Source organism: Pelodiscus sinensis, chromosome 12 (assembly GCF_052426305.1).
Source record: "Pelodiscus sinensis isolate ZL-2025 chromosome 12, ASM5242630v1, whole genome shotgun sequence".
NCBI lineage: Eukaryota > Metazoa > Chordata > Testudines > Trionychidae > Pelodiscus > Pelodiscus sinensis.
Genome location: NC_143063.1, coordinates 22452353 through 22465490, shown reverse-complemented (window position 1 = coordinate 22465490; position 13138 = coordinate 22452353). Strand labels below are relative to the sequence as shown.

The window sequence follows — 13138 nt, the reverse complement described above, 5'->3', positions numbered from 1 at the left end:
GGCCGTATGAGGAGAGTCAAAGAAAGGGATACCGGATAATTATCTGAATTTTTTTGAACTCCAAAATGGTTTTCCCATTTTAATGTCAATAAGCTGCACTCTCTAGGGTTAATGTAATACTTTATGCTGAGCATAACTTCCATCTACAAATCAGTCTGATGCAAAATGTTGGGTCCCAATACACCTGAACTTTATGATACTCAAGTGTCAGATCCAAGTTTTGCAGATCAGGTTTTCTAGCCAACATGTTTTACAAAGGTTGATTGAATTAAGCTTCACAACATCCCAGTAAGGTACATTTAAGTTATCATTAGGATTCACGTTCATGAGAGGTTTCAGATAAATTCACACTTCTCTCAGAACTATCATTAGAGGCTCTTTGCAGACCCAGGCCGAAAGCTGTGTATTGCTTATACGTAGTGGATGTTTTGAAGTTTTTCCTTTTAGAGGAAAGTGTAGAGTCTGTAGCACAATTTTTCAGTTGATTAAAAAGCAAAGAATCATGATACTATTTACCTGACTGACTAATTCCATTGTAGATAGGGCCCTTTTTATACGTGTTTCTATTAGTGCTATACATAGTATGTTATTACTTTTCCATTTTCTATTGAAAAGTCCCCTAAATGCTCAATGCATCAAGTTCTCTATCTGTAAAAAAATACTTAAATATTTACACTTAATTAATGCAATTATTAGCCCTATTTTAGACGTATGGCAGAAGAGGATGTTCTTTTGCCCATTATTGTAGAAGAGTGGGCTACTTGAGGATGGTCTTTTTTTTTTTTTTTTTTCCTCCCAGGAGAGGTATTGAGCTGGAAACTGAGTTCTGCACACTGAGTTCACAGGCTGGGATGTAGCTTACCCTGCTTGGCCTAGTTTCAGCCCAGATGGAGCAGCTGGGTCCCAGTAGTGATTGTGCTGGGGAAGGGGAGGAGGAGTGTAGAGGAGAGGGAACTGCTGTGGATGTGGCCGAAAGAGAATGGTCAGTAGCTGCTTGGGGGGTGGGGGAGGCGAGATGGAAAGTGAAAGTAGCTGGAGAGGTACTAAAGCAATGGCAGAGACAGAAGGGGTGCTAAGGTAGGGAGAAGATCTGTTGGTGGCAAGTGCGTTTTTGTTTTGTTTTAGTTTTATTTTCTACTCTGTCGGGCTCTTGTTCCTGCCACCCCTGGCCATCATGGGACCTGCTGATAAATCCAGCTCACCTATATCAAACCCACGTATAATGTACATACATGATCACAGCTTGACAGAAAATGCAGCTTTTACCTTTTGCACATATGGAGGGGACAGACGACAAACCATTTGTTCCCTCCCTGTGCCATCTTGAAGGGAAGTGCCCAATGTTTCTCAAGGGTGCTGTGCTACAGGTGGCGCTGAAGGGCTGGCAGAAGAAGACTAGCCCTAGCCCCAGCCCCACTCCTTCTGCCTGAGGCCCCCATCCTCTCCAGGAGCACAAAGCCAGCTTCTCACTACCTTGCCCAGGGGCCAGGCAGTTCTGTTGCCCCACCCCGCCCCCCATTGGAGCAGAGAGAAAGGTGAGGAGGATGCAGATTTGCTAGGAGGAAAAGGAGAGGAAAGCCCAGGCCTGGCCCTAGGGCAAGGCGAGCAAGGCAAATGCTGAGTATTCACCAGAGCAAGGCAGGACTCTGGGAGTAGGGCCCCAGGCCTGGAGTATCCACCATCCAGGCCCGGGACCCTGCTCCCAGAGTCCTGCCTTGCAAACCCTGTGGCCGGGCCTGGGAAAATCTGTCACTGGCTCTCCCCAGTGCTGCGGAGACAAGTTGTTGAGTAGGAGGCCGGTACACTGGAAGTTAGGCAAGCCTGGGGTTGGCCCTGTCATCTTGGCGGGGAGGTGACAGAGCATGCAGTGGCTTTATGCTGCATAATCCCAGGAGGGCCTGCCATACTGAGAAGGTGTCCTGTGCTACACTGGAGGTGAGGCCTGCAGACCAGAGAAGTTTGTATTTTGTCAGTAAGTTTAGCTTCCTGCAAAAGAACTAACACTTTAAATATTGATCTGTTTTCGGATAAAGCAGCCAGAAGCCTCCATTCCCATGTGATTGAAAACAGGTTGAGCTCTAACTTCAATCTTTATTTCAATTAAAAATAAAACTGCAGGTAATATCTGTAGTTCCTGAAAATGACTTCCCTTATTAAACCAACAAAAAGTAAATTCCCATTGGAATATTGATCGAGAGCTAGGCTGTATTTCCACAATTTGAAAATATGAATGTTTATTGCAGTGGCCTGCCTGCTAAACCAACAATGCTGTTCATTGCATAGCATCTGTAGGATTTGTGAGAGTTTCTGCTGATCTGCTCCATGGGTGTAGGCCAAACCGGCAATATTAGTGCTGCTTAGCAGATGTGATAAAGTCATATCACCTATCCTAGTTCCTGTTAGTTAGTTTTATCCCACTTCTACCGATTTCTCTTTCTCAAAAACCCTAGCTCGTGACAGGCCTATGCTGTAATTATTAATTAGTTCCTAATTCTGGAATATCTAAATCAAGATGATTCTAATTAACTACTAGTGGCACCACAATGTGCAGTGTAAACATAAAAGCAAGGCACAGTCTCTGCCCCAAAGAGCCTGAGGCAAAAGGAGAGAAATACCAAAGAAAAGGGGTCAAGGTGGTGATTAGCTATGTCCTGCCATTGCATATTAAGAGCCAGATTAATTTCCCCTCCACTGCTCTGGTGGTACACAGAAGTTGGAAAACATTCACACAACTATATATAATATTATGTCATCCATTTTGTGTTTTTACTATTGACTAACATCATTCATTTTGTTAATACAAGAAATCATGTTACTGACAAGAAAAGCATGAGCATTTTTATTTTCTTGTTAATTCTTTGGAATAGGTATAATGTCAACTTAAAAGGAAAAGCTAGAGAGAAGATCAAAGACTGGAAAGGATCAAACATTAGGAACATGCGTTATTTGTGCTAATTTGACAGAAATTGCCAGGTTTTGTTTCATTAAAAGGTGCATAGAATGGCGAAGAACAAACGGTTTTGAAGAATGCACATCAAAAGAGTTTTCAGTTAGAAACAAGAACATCTATCTTGGATACATAAGAAAGGTTACAAAGCAGATGCAAAACATGTAAGTCAAATAAGACTCGTCATGAGAGTGCAGTTACTCAGGTGCCAACAGCCCCAGCCATACCATAAGCTCCAAATAATGTCAGCCCCATTGATTTCACAAAGCAGACTGCAGGATTGGGGCCTAAGTTCATACAGGGTCCAGCCCTATGCTGTTTTACTCCACAATACTGCAAACTGTCTAATTTGGGAAGAGACATCACCTCGCTATGGCTCTGTTTCTCTTCCCTCCATTTGTCTTGTTTATTTAGTTTTTAAATTGTTGGGAGCAGGGAATCTCAAACCCACCAAAGAGGGTGAGGGGTGGGACACAAGGACACTTGCCTCAAGGCCTGGCAATTCTAAAGGGCCTGCAGTTCCCAGCTACTGCTGCTTGCCCAGAGTCCTGGACCCTTTAACTGCCGGAGCACCCCATGGTTACATCAATCAGGACTTTTAAAATAAAAAAAAATACCCTTTCATTCCGAATGTTGCTGAACTTACAATGTATGTAATGGCCCTGATTCTGCAAGCTGTTCCACATAGTCCCCTGAGTGCATGGAGGGCACAGGGAATCTTCCTGGACACAGAGGCCCACTGGCATTGAACACTATTTGGAAGATAGACACACCCAAACCACATTTTTAAAAGCATCTATGACAGGGCTGAATGACAGCCATGGTCCCCCACCATGCTTTATACAAATTGGCTTATGAATATAAATATGCATAACTCTGAGATGTTTTGGACAAAATACCCGATATAACCTATCAATTTTAATGTCACAATCTGCTGGATCTGTATATCCTGTTTGGTGCATGTATCATTATTACGTCATTCTTATAGGAGAAGTTTTTATAGTTTTAAATGTTCTAACGAGAGCCATTTCTGGTATCCCCCAGCCTTAACAACTTGGTGATCAACTTAACGATTTGTAAACTGTCTTGTTTATCCTAAAAGCACAAAGATGATTGGACTAATAAGACGTGACCATACCACCTGGTACTTGGATTCCATTTTGACCTTGGTAATTTTCTATAGATCGGGGACTGGTGAATAAATGGTTCCCACCCTAGGGCTTTGTCTACACTGCAGGGTTTTTGTGCAAGAAGCTTTTTGCGGACGAGATCTTCCGCAAAATTTCTTGTGCAAAAGCGCGTCCATACCTCAAAAGCAATGTGCTTTTGCACAAGAGAGCATCCACACTGCATGGATGCTCTTGCGCAAGAAAGTTCTGATTGCCATTAACAGAATGGCCATCAGAGCACCTGTGCTTTTTCTAATAGGCTCTTTTTGTGCCAGAAACCCCTGTTGAGTGTCCACACACACCTTTTTGTGCAATCTTGAGCAAAACTCGTGCGCAAAAAGGAGTTATGCCTCGTAAAAGGAGGTTTACCTACACCGCAGAAAGCCTTCTGTTCTGTCAATTGACTAGATTTTCTTGCACAAAAATGTGCTTGAGGTGTGGACACTCCGTGGGTTGTTGCGCAAAAAACCTATAGTGTAGACATAGCCTGGGGGAAAGACTATTTAACCAATGGGAAGCTATCAGCCCTTTGTCTTTTGCTGGCCTGACACACTCTGAAGAGACCCATTTCTGAGTAAAAGATCATCTTTGACTTCAAGATTATGCCTAATAATAACTGCTCTTTAGGGTGGGAGGGGAAGGGGGCACTGACCCACAGAAAAATCAGCAAAGGGCTGATAAGGCAGAAGAAAAAAAAATGATATGGCCCCTGACTGAGAAGGAAAAATGAACTCCTCTTGCACACCAGACTCTGTGGGAGGCCCAGGCTAGTAGATTATATGTGCTCCAGCCCTGTGATGGGCTGGCAAGGGGGAGGAAGGGAGACTGGAGTACCAGCATGGGCTTCCCAATGCTGGGGGGAGGAGCAGCCCTGGACTTCGGGGGCCAGATCCAGGCAAGATGGGGACCACATACAGTACCCAGGTCTGAGGTTCCCCACTCCTACTTTAAGGTAAGAATTTGCTTGCAATAAGCTTTTTAGTGCATTAGAACTATCTATGCATTTTCTTTTCATAGTAACTTAGTAACTTACTTTGATCTGCCTGTTTTCACTTGTAACAACTTAAATCCTACTGTTTGTAGTTAATAAAAACTACACTATCAGGCCCAGTGTAAGTAAGGGTGCATCTACACAGCGGGACTTAACTCAAAATAAGCTATGCAAATTGAGCTTTGTCAATTGTGTACCTTATTTCAAAATTGGGAGCGTCTACATAGCACTTATTCCTCCGACTTCCCCCTCTCCTCGGACAATGAGGAGTCAGAATAAGAAGTCCTCCAGCTTGACAGTATTTCAACATTATTTCAAAATAACTGCCTGCTGTGTAGACATGGACTAAATTAATTCGAAATAATGCTAGTTATTTCAAAATAATGTTGCTGTGTAGACGTACCCTATCTGTTTCCCGAAGAGAATGACCAGTGTGCATCTCTCTCTTTCATTGATAAAGAGAGCGAACATCTTCATGAGCTTCCTTTGTGTAAAACTTTTACAAAGAGAGAGGCAGATTTCTCTGAGGTTTTGATCCATTTTGGGTATTGCTTTCCTGGGTGCCCTAGAATTGCATACTTACAGAGCTGAAGTGGTTCAATGTCTGCATTGTTCTTCAGGAGGCGATAACCCCAAATCTGTGCCTTGTCTAGGGGAGACCAGAGGATCTGGCCCTGCAGAACAGGGTGGTGGGGAGTTCCAGAAAGCAAGAAGGCAGGTGCCAGTGGCATGATCAGCACACCAGGGAACAATCTCATGGGATCTTCTGTGTCCATACCCTATCACAATGGCTCTTCAGAGGAAGACGTCACATAGGAATGGGAGACCTACCTTAAATTGGGCACGAATGTATTGTGAGGTATCCAGAATTGGCCAGGGTTAGGTGGGTGGATGGGCTTATAACCGTGTAACCCAACAACATATGAAAACTGATGATCTTTCCTGGTAGAGGACCATGAAGTCACAGACAAACTATAGAGGTTGCATAAGGACTCTTGCCAAAATCGCTGGGGAAAAGGATTGATCTATACAATGGAGTGATTTCCCCTCTTTCCTGAAGTTACGAGGATTGTAAAAAAGCACATGGCCTCGGACTATAGATGGAGAGGTTTGTGCTGTGCCAAAGGCCTAATAAACTTAGCTTCCCAGGAAGAAGGAAACTGATTTTAATCAGAGCTACTAGAGTCTGATTGTCCATTGCCTTATCCCTTGTATAAGGGGTAAGGCAATGGACAATTTATATCTGTGTGGGGGAGGGTGTAGTCATTTACCTTTTTTCATTGCACACTGTAAATGACATCCTGAGGAGCAAGGCAATGGAGATGTAGGCCCAGAGTATCTATTTTACCATGTGGAAGCCTGGCCTCTCTTACAGCCTCCTTGCCCACATCCAGAATCCAGTGTCTGCAGATATATTGGTCTGGGCATGCAAAAGACTATGATCTGCACAAAGGCTCTAGGAGGTAGCAGTGCATGTAGACCTATAATATAAGTAGATATTTTAGAGTGGGTAATTGCACCTTCGATGAATATGCTGAATTCACAAATATGGCAGGCACTCATTAGGGAGACATCTAAAAATTTGGCCTGTGCATACAAAATGGAAAGGGAAATTTTGCTCAACTGGAGGTGGACTATAAAACCTACCATCATTAAAAGGGAATTTTTGCATTACAAACCCAGGTTCTGTGTTATGGCAATTTATATTATTAAAGGACAATCATTAGCTATTTTGCAGCTAGAGAATTGCAGAATATGTTACCCCAATTGTTAACATTGAAAATAACATTTTGCATGTGCTTAGTTCTTCTAACAAGCTGTGCCCTTTCTGGTATGTTGAAAACATAAAAAACCATAACAGCTTCAAAGCAATGAAGGTCGTTTGAACATGCATCGTTATCTCAATATTATAATAATTCCTTCATAAAACTGTACAGCCCGATTTAAAAAAAAAATGAGGGACAGACTACAGATCACATCTATTTTGTATGTACACTTGTATATATCAGAGTATGTGAGTGCCCATACAAAATCAGGTTTGTTCATATACAAACATATGTGTTCATCCCACTATGGTACATGTTAGATTTACATGTTTTTGGTGGTATGTGTCCACATAAATGGTGCAAAGACCTCTGACCACTGAGGCAAAGTGGTGTAAATGCAGGTCTTGAAAGATCCTGAGAAAAATTCACTCCTATAATAAGATCTGCCCAGTACGGGGTGGGGAGAGGATCCATCAGGGAGCAAGTTATGATCATTGTTGCTGACTATTCTAATCCCAACACAATATAGAGCAGCTCAGGAGTTGTCTAAGAATTGATAGAGCAGTGTGGACCTCTGTCCTTCGCCCACTTCTATGTGCTCTTCTCCTGGGGTCTGACAGTTGCAGAAGCTGGCTTTCCCAGCACCATGCTCCGCAAAAGTTCCTTCAAACCTGAGAAATACAAAATAGGCAACTCCAAGAAGAGAACCTGCTCCACTTTCATTAGTGATAGAAATGTAGCCGTGTTAGCCTGGTGTAGCTGAAACAAAAAACAGGACTATGTAGCACTTTAAAGACTAACAAGATGGTTTATTAGGTGATGAGCTTTCGTGGGCCAGATCCACTTCTGAGGATTATTATTATTATTATTATTATTCGCCCACAAAAGCTCATCACCTAATAAACCATCTTGTTAGACTTTAAAGTACTACATAGTCCTGTCTTTTGTTCCACTTTCATTAGTGCTTGTTGAAATTATATGAATGTCCATGTTTTCATCAAAAGCGGCGAGGAGTCCTGTGGCACCTTATAGACTAACTGAAGTGTAGGAGCATAAGCTTTCGTGGGCAAAGACCCACTTCGTCAGATGCATGTTTTCATCATAATTTTTAAAATTTCAATCAAAATAATCAAATAAATAAAAACAGGAAAAAAATTGAAGAGAATTTTTGTTCTTTCCTCTTCCAATCTCATCCAGCAGTGGAAAATCACACAGTGATTCCAGGCAGTTTGTGGAATGGCAGTTAAAGCAAGATGAAATATTGGTGCAATCAGAGATGATGTTTCAATGACATAGACTGTCATCCAACTTACTCCCTCATGTGGAAGGCAAGTGGGGATGTTGGCTTGGCGTCTCCATCCTGCAAATGGAAAGTGCAATTAGTGAACTTGAAAGAATAATCTGTAGTCTGAAAATGTGTACTTCTTAAATGATGAAAGTACACATGTATCAATCAATGGTAGCCTGATCAGAGTACAGACTTCTGCTTTGCTGCAGAATAGAAACAGGGCAGGTTGCCCTTCCCCCCACACTTTATTCCAAATCTGGACAGACTACACTGCAAGACAGGGCAATTTCAGTCTCCGTGACCATTGGTCTCTTGCACTGCCAGCATGGCCCCCGTTAATGCTGGTTGTGACTGTAATTTTTGAGATCTGAACATTTTCCCAGCAGAAACTGTATTGAAACTACTAGCTTCTTTCATATGGGTCACCTAATAGCTAGTGATTTATAACAGCTTCCCAGCTGCTTCTGGTCCAGGTTGAGATTGAATCTGGGACCTAAATGTGAAAAGCTTGAATCAAGTTTCCAGTTCCTGGGGTCATCAAGACTGCCTGCAAAAGTTTAATTTACATCTTGGATGCAAACCTGCTTTTGTTTGGAGAAGAAAGAAGGTGATATTTATGGTGTTTACCAGCTTAGAGCATCCTAATAAAAAAATTTAATAACAAATCCTTTTAAGGGAAACATCCATATTTGAATATGAATATCTGAGCTTTGGATGTGCATTGTAATATAGTTCACTGCAACTTTTTAGATGTACGGAGGATGTTGTGAAGGAAATTTGCTGCATTACAAACTTTGGTCCCACTGAAGTCAATGCTAACAGTGCTGTTGGCTACAGTGGAACTAGGATTGGCCCCTTTTGAAGAAAAAGACCTATTGAATCATCAGTCTAGCTCAGTGGTCTCCAACCCTTTTAAGCACAAGATCACTTTTTTAATTTAAGTGCAATCCAAGATCTACCTCAAATATAAATACCCTTGCCCCGCCCCCTTCCCGCCCTTTCTCCAAGGCCCCGCCTCTGTTCACTTCATCCTCTCTCTCTTGCTCATCCTCACTCACTTTCATCAGGCTGGGGCAGAGGGCTGGGGTGCAGGCTCTGGTCATGTACTAAGGGATCTGGTGCGTGAGCGGGGCTCTGAAGTGCTCTTGGGGCAGGCAGTTGGGATGTATGAGGGGGTTTTAGGTGCAGGCTCTGGAATGGCATTTGGATGCAGGGGTGGTCGAGGCTAGGGCAGGTGCTCAGGGTGCACGAGGGGGTTCGTGACTAGGGCAGGAATTCAGGATGTGGGCTTCAGCTGGACATTGCTTACCTCAGGTGGCTCCTAGGTGGTGGTGCAGTGGCGCTAAGACAGGCTCAACCCTGCCCTGGCCCTGGACCACTCCCTAAAGCAGCCAGCAAACTCCATCCCAAGCCCTGTTGTGCCCCCTCTCTGCTTTGTGGAGAATAGATACAGGGTTGGAGGGGGCATCTTGACATCAGCACCCTCCTCTCCCTCCCCTGCCCTGCTCAGAAAGCAGGAGGCTTCCCAGCAGGAGGGGCAGCTCCAAGGCAAAGGGCAGGAGATGAGCAGCAGTGGGGGGAGGGGCAGCTGAAGTGCGGGCACTTGATAGCCTCTTGGCCAAACCAGTCAGGATCACCTGTCAGATGCTCCAAGATCTACCAGTAGGTCCCGATCTACTGGTTGGTGACCACTGGTCTAGCTCTTTTCCAAGTCAGAGCTGTTCCATATTGCACTTTTATAAATGTTATACCAAGTTTAGTCTTAAATTGGCCAGTGATGAAATTTGCCCGATTTCTCAAGACTATCGAACAGCCTAATAAATCTCAGTTTTACAAAGCTTTTCCTAGTCTTAGCGATTAACATTTTAACTCTTCCTCCTCTTAATATCCCATGATTCCTAGTTGTACCACTTTAAACTACCTATTATATATTTTGAAGAGTTTGCTTGCTTGCTTGCTTGCTTGTTTGTTTGTTTGTTTGTTTGTGGATTTGTTTGTGCAAAATAAAGTCATACTTCACAATTTCCTACAGATACCAAATTTTGCATAAACAATTCTGCCACTTAAATCAGCTGCATGTACTACTTTTTACTCCAGCATATGCTGGGTGGAAGGTTTAAATAATTATTTTTGGTTTTCATGGGAAAAAAGTCATAACTATTACGATTAGAGTTTATACAAATATTTGCCAACAAAATTAAAATTAAGTCGCCTGTTCAACTGTCATTTTAGTGCAAAGAAATATTTTACTGTTAGAAACCCCAAAATTATTCAAATGAGTTACAGAAAGAGTAATAGAAGCTTTACAAGTTTCTGATTCAAATGTACTATGTATGTTAATTATTCAATACAATGAATAATGTTTGAAGTTGAAATTGTACACATTTAAAACTATTCTTTTATTTCCTTTTTGTAAGCACATTAATAGAAAATTCTATTACATATATTTAATTTATTGAACTTTCCTATAAGTGTACTCTACACAAAATGACTTTGCCCGGTCAACGATAGGCTTCACCTGCTAGTTCTATATAATTCCATATCCCTCTCACTGTTTGCACCTTTTGGTAGATGTTTATCATAGGGCAGAACCCTATCTTCTTCCTCCCAGCTGAAGCAAGCAGAAAGAATATTACATATTACATCTTGTCAATCAGGCAGCATGCCTCCCAGGGCTACCCTGAGATGATGTCACTGTCCTTCATCTTTTGCACCAGGACATAACTAGGGTGCAATGTAGCCATGGATGTGGGAACTGAATACAGCAGATACCATGAATTTTCCTTTATCTTATAAATCAATTGCCCAAGTTACATAGTTTATGACCAAGAAATTGTCAGGATTTTGCATAGCTGAGAGACAAATCTCTGCTCTATTAGAGTTGCGGGGTTTTTTCCCCTTTCATTTTGTCTCATGATTTCAATTACTTTTGATAATATGCATGAAAGTTTTTTTTTATCTACTGGAACAAAAGGTGAAATAGAAATATGAATCTGTTTTCTGCCTTTTATCCAATATACTATACAAAATTACAAGCAGGCACATGGTGAAGTCCTTTTTAAAATTTTTAACAAAAAGTATATTAACTGACCATCAAAGATTAATGAATAAGCAGGATGTAAGAAATGTAAAACTATTAAAGAACGGTTTCCAAATAGAATTGATATGTTTAAACATATAGTTGTAACTTTTTACAGAAATGCCTTCTGGTTAAAACATACTACATTAAATAGTTTGCCATAAGAAAGTATCTGTTAAAATATTTAATGTAACAAAATCACTTCCACTACTTATCTCTGAATCTTAAGAGAAACTTTGGCTTAAAGTACATCTCAGACTGATTTCAGAATTTTGTGTTTCAATCTGAAAGGTTGAAGATATATCTGAATGCTTTGTATTTTAGTTGGATCCAGATTGTGCAACTCTTCTTAGTCATGTGAAATTGTATCTTACTCCCAGGTAATTCTGTTAAAGCTAGTGAAGCCACTTGTGAAGTAAGGTATCATTCACTGGGTGAAATCCTACCCCACTGATATCAATGGGAGTATTCAATTGACTTCACTGGGAATAGAATTTTACCCAATGTGAGCAGGCATTACAATGAAATTCATGGACTTATTTTCTGTCCAAAGCAAGGTTGCTGTGTTTTTAAACTGATGCCCTGCAGAAAGTGACAGTTAGCATGAGGGAGACATAAACACAGTCAATATATTGTAGTAATCAGAACAGTACCCACACATTTATTTGAGTTCAATGTTGGAGAAATGAAATTGTACTTCACTCTATTATGCAACATTGGCCAATTTTCTCTCAAGAAACTCATCACATGCATTTTAATTTTCAGTTCATAATAAGGAAGTTTGAAATACTAACTCAGGGAAGAAAATAAAAGTATTAACTAAAAAGAAAAGGTATTTAATCCATGAAATAGAAGAAAGGAGAACCAAATTGTTTGCATTACGTTTAGTATTAAGTGTATTATGCTTATTTATTATAGTTATTTAATCAGTGGAAGATGAAGGAAAAGAATACATGTACTCACACAAGGCTGAATTGTGAACTTGTTACTCCCTTTAAGTGAGCAGATATTCACATGAGCAAACCCAGATCTTTCATGAGGCCTATATTAGTAAACTTGCAATGGAAGTAAAATGTTTACATCCCATGCGATTTCAATGTTTTCATACCCGAACCCAGAAAGGGCTCAGTGGTGTGGAGCATGTTGGAGGTTCTGAGCATAATCAGTTCCCACTGAAATCAGTGGGAGCTGAGGGTACTCAGCAGCTTGTTGAATCAGACTCTAATTTGGAGTCTATCTGAGATCATTTCATGAAACGTTATATTACTCAAAGATAAACTTGTATTGTTTCCTGAAACGCTTAAAGAATGAGGACCATATCCCAATAGAGGGCTGGTATTTGTCCTATGATGACAATATACATTTATCCATGACAAATATGAACCCTAATTTCCTAATCCATTACATTTCTGTAGGGGCTAGAGTTCTCTTCCAAGGTCTGGACAATGTATTACTTCCTGCAAGACTTAAGTGGTGACAGTTCACTCTCAGAAGCACAGGAAATATGTCCAACCCAGAAGACTTTTGAAGACAATGGTAAGCTGACAATATTTTAGTTTTAATTTTGGTCATGGACTAAGAATCCCAATGAAGGATCATAACTCTCTTGTCCTGTTTTAATTCTTTTAAATTGATTGTCCCTTTCTCTCTTTTTTTGGAAAGGATCTATTCTTTTTCTGATGCTTGTAGATGGCTTACATTTTAGTAGTCAGAGCAAGTGTGCTTAGGTCCAATATTTATTTCTTCACCTGTTTTAAACTCCCTTGTTCATTACCAGTGATTGGGACCACGTGGCTGTTTAAAATTCTACTGATTTTCTATGGAATATATGAGATGTAGGAATATGGAGCCTGCAAATGTCATTTTTGATCAAGCTTCAAGCATCCATAAGGCTGAAA

General features: G+C 41.1%; 1 long non-coding RNA gene across 2 annotated transcripts in view; it reads left to right on the top strand.

Annotated features, from left to right (window-relative positions):
* LOC149523724 (uncharacterized) overlaps window positions 1-13138 on the top strand; it is a 122104-nt gene that overhangs the window by 92153 nt on the left and 16813 nt on the right. For both annotated transcript variants that reach the window (XR_016350543.1, XR_016350544.1), the window contains exon 2: window positions 12656-12776. This is a non-coding gene — a long non-coding RNA (uncharacterized LOC149523724). The remainder of the gene's footprint in view (window positions 1-12655; window positions 12777-13138) is intronic.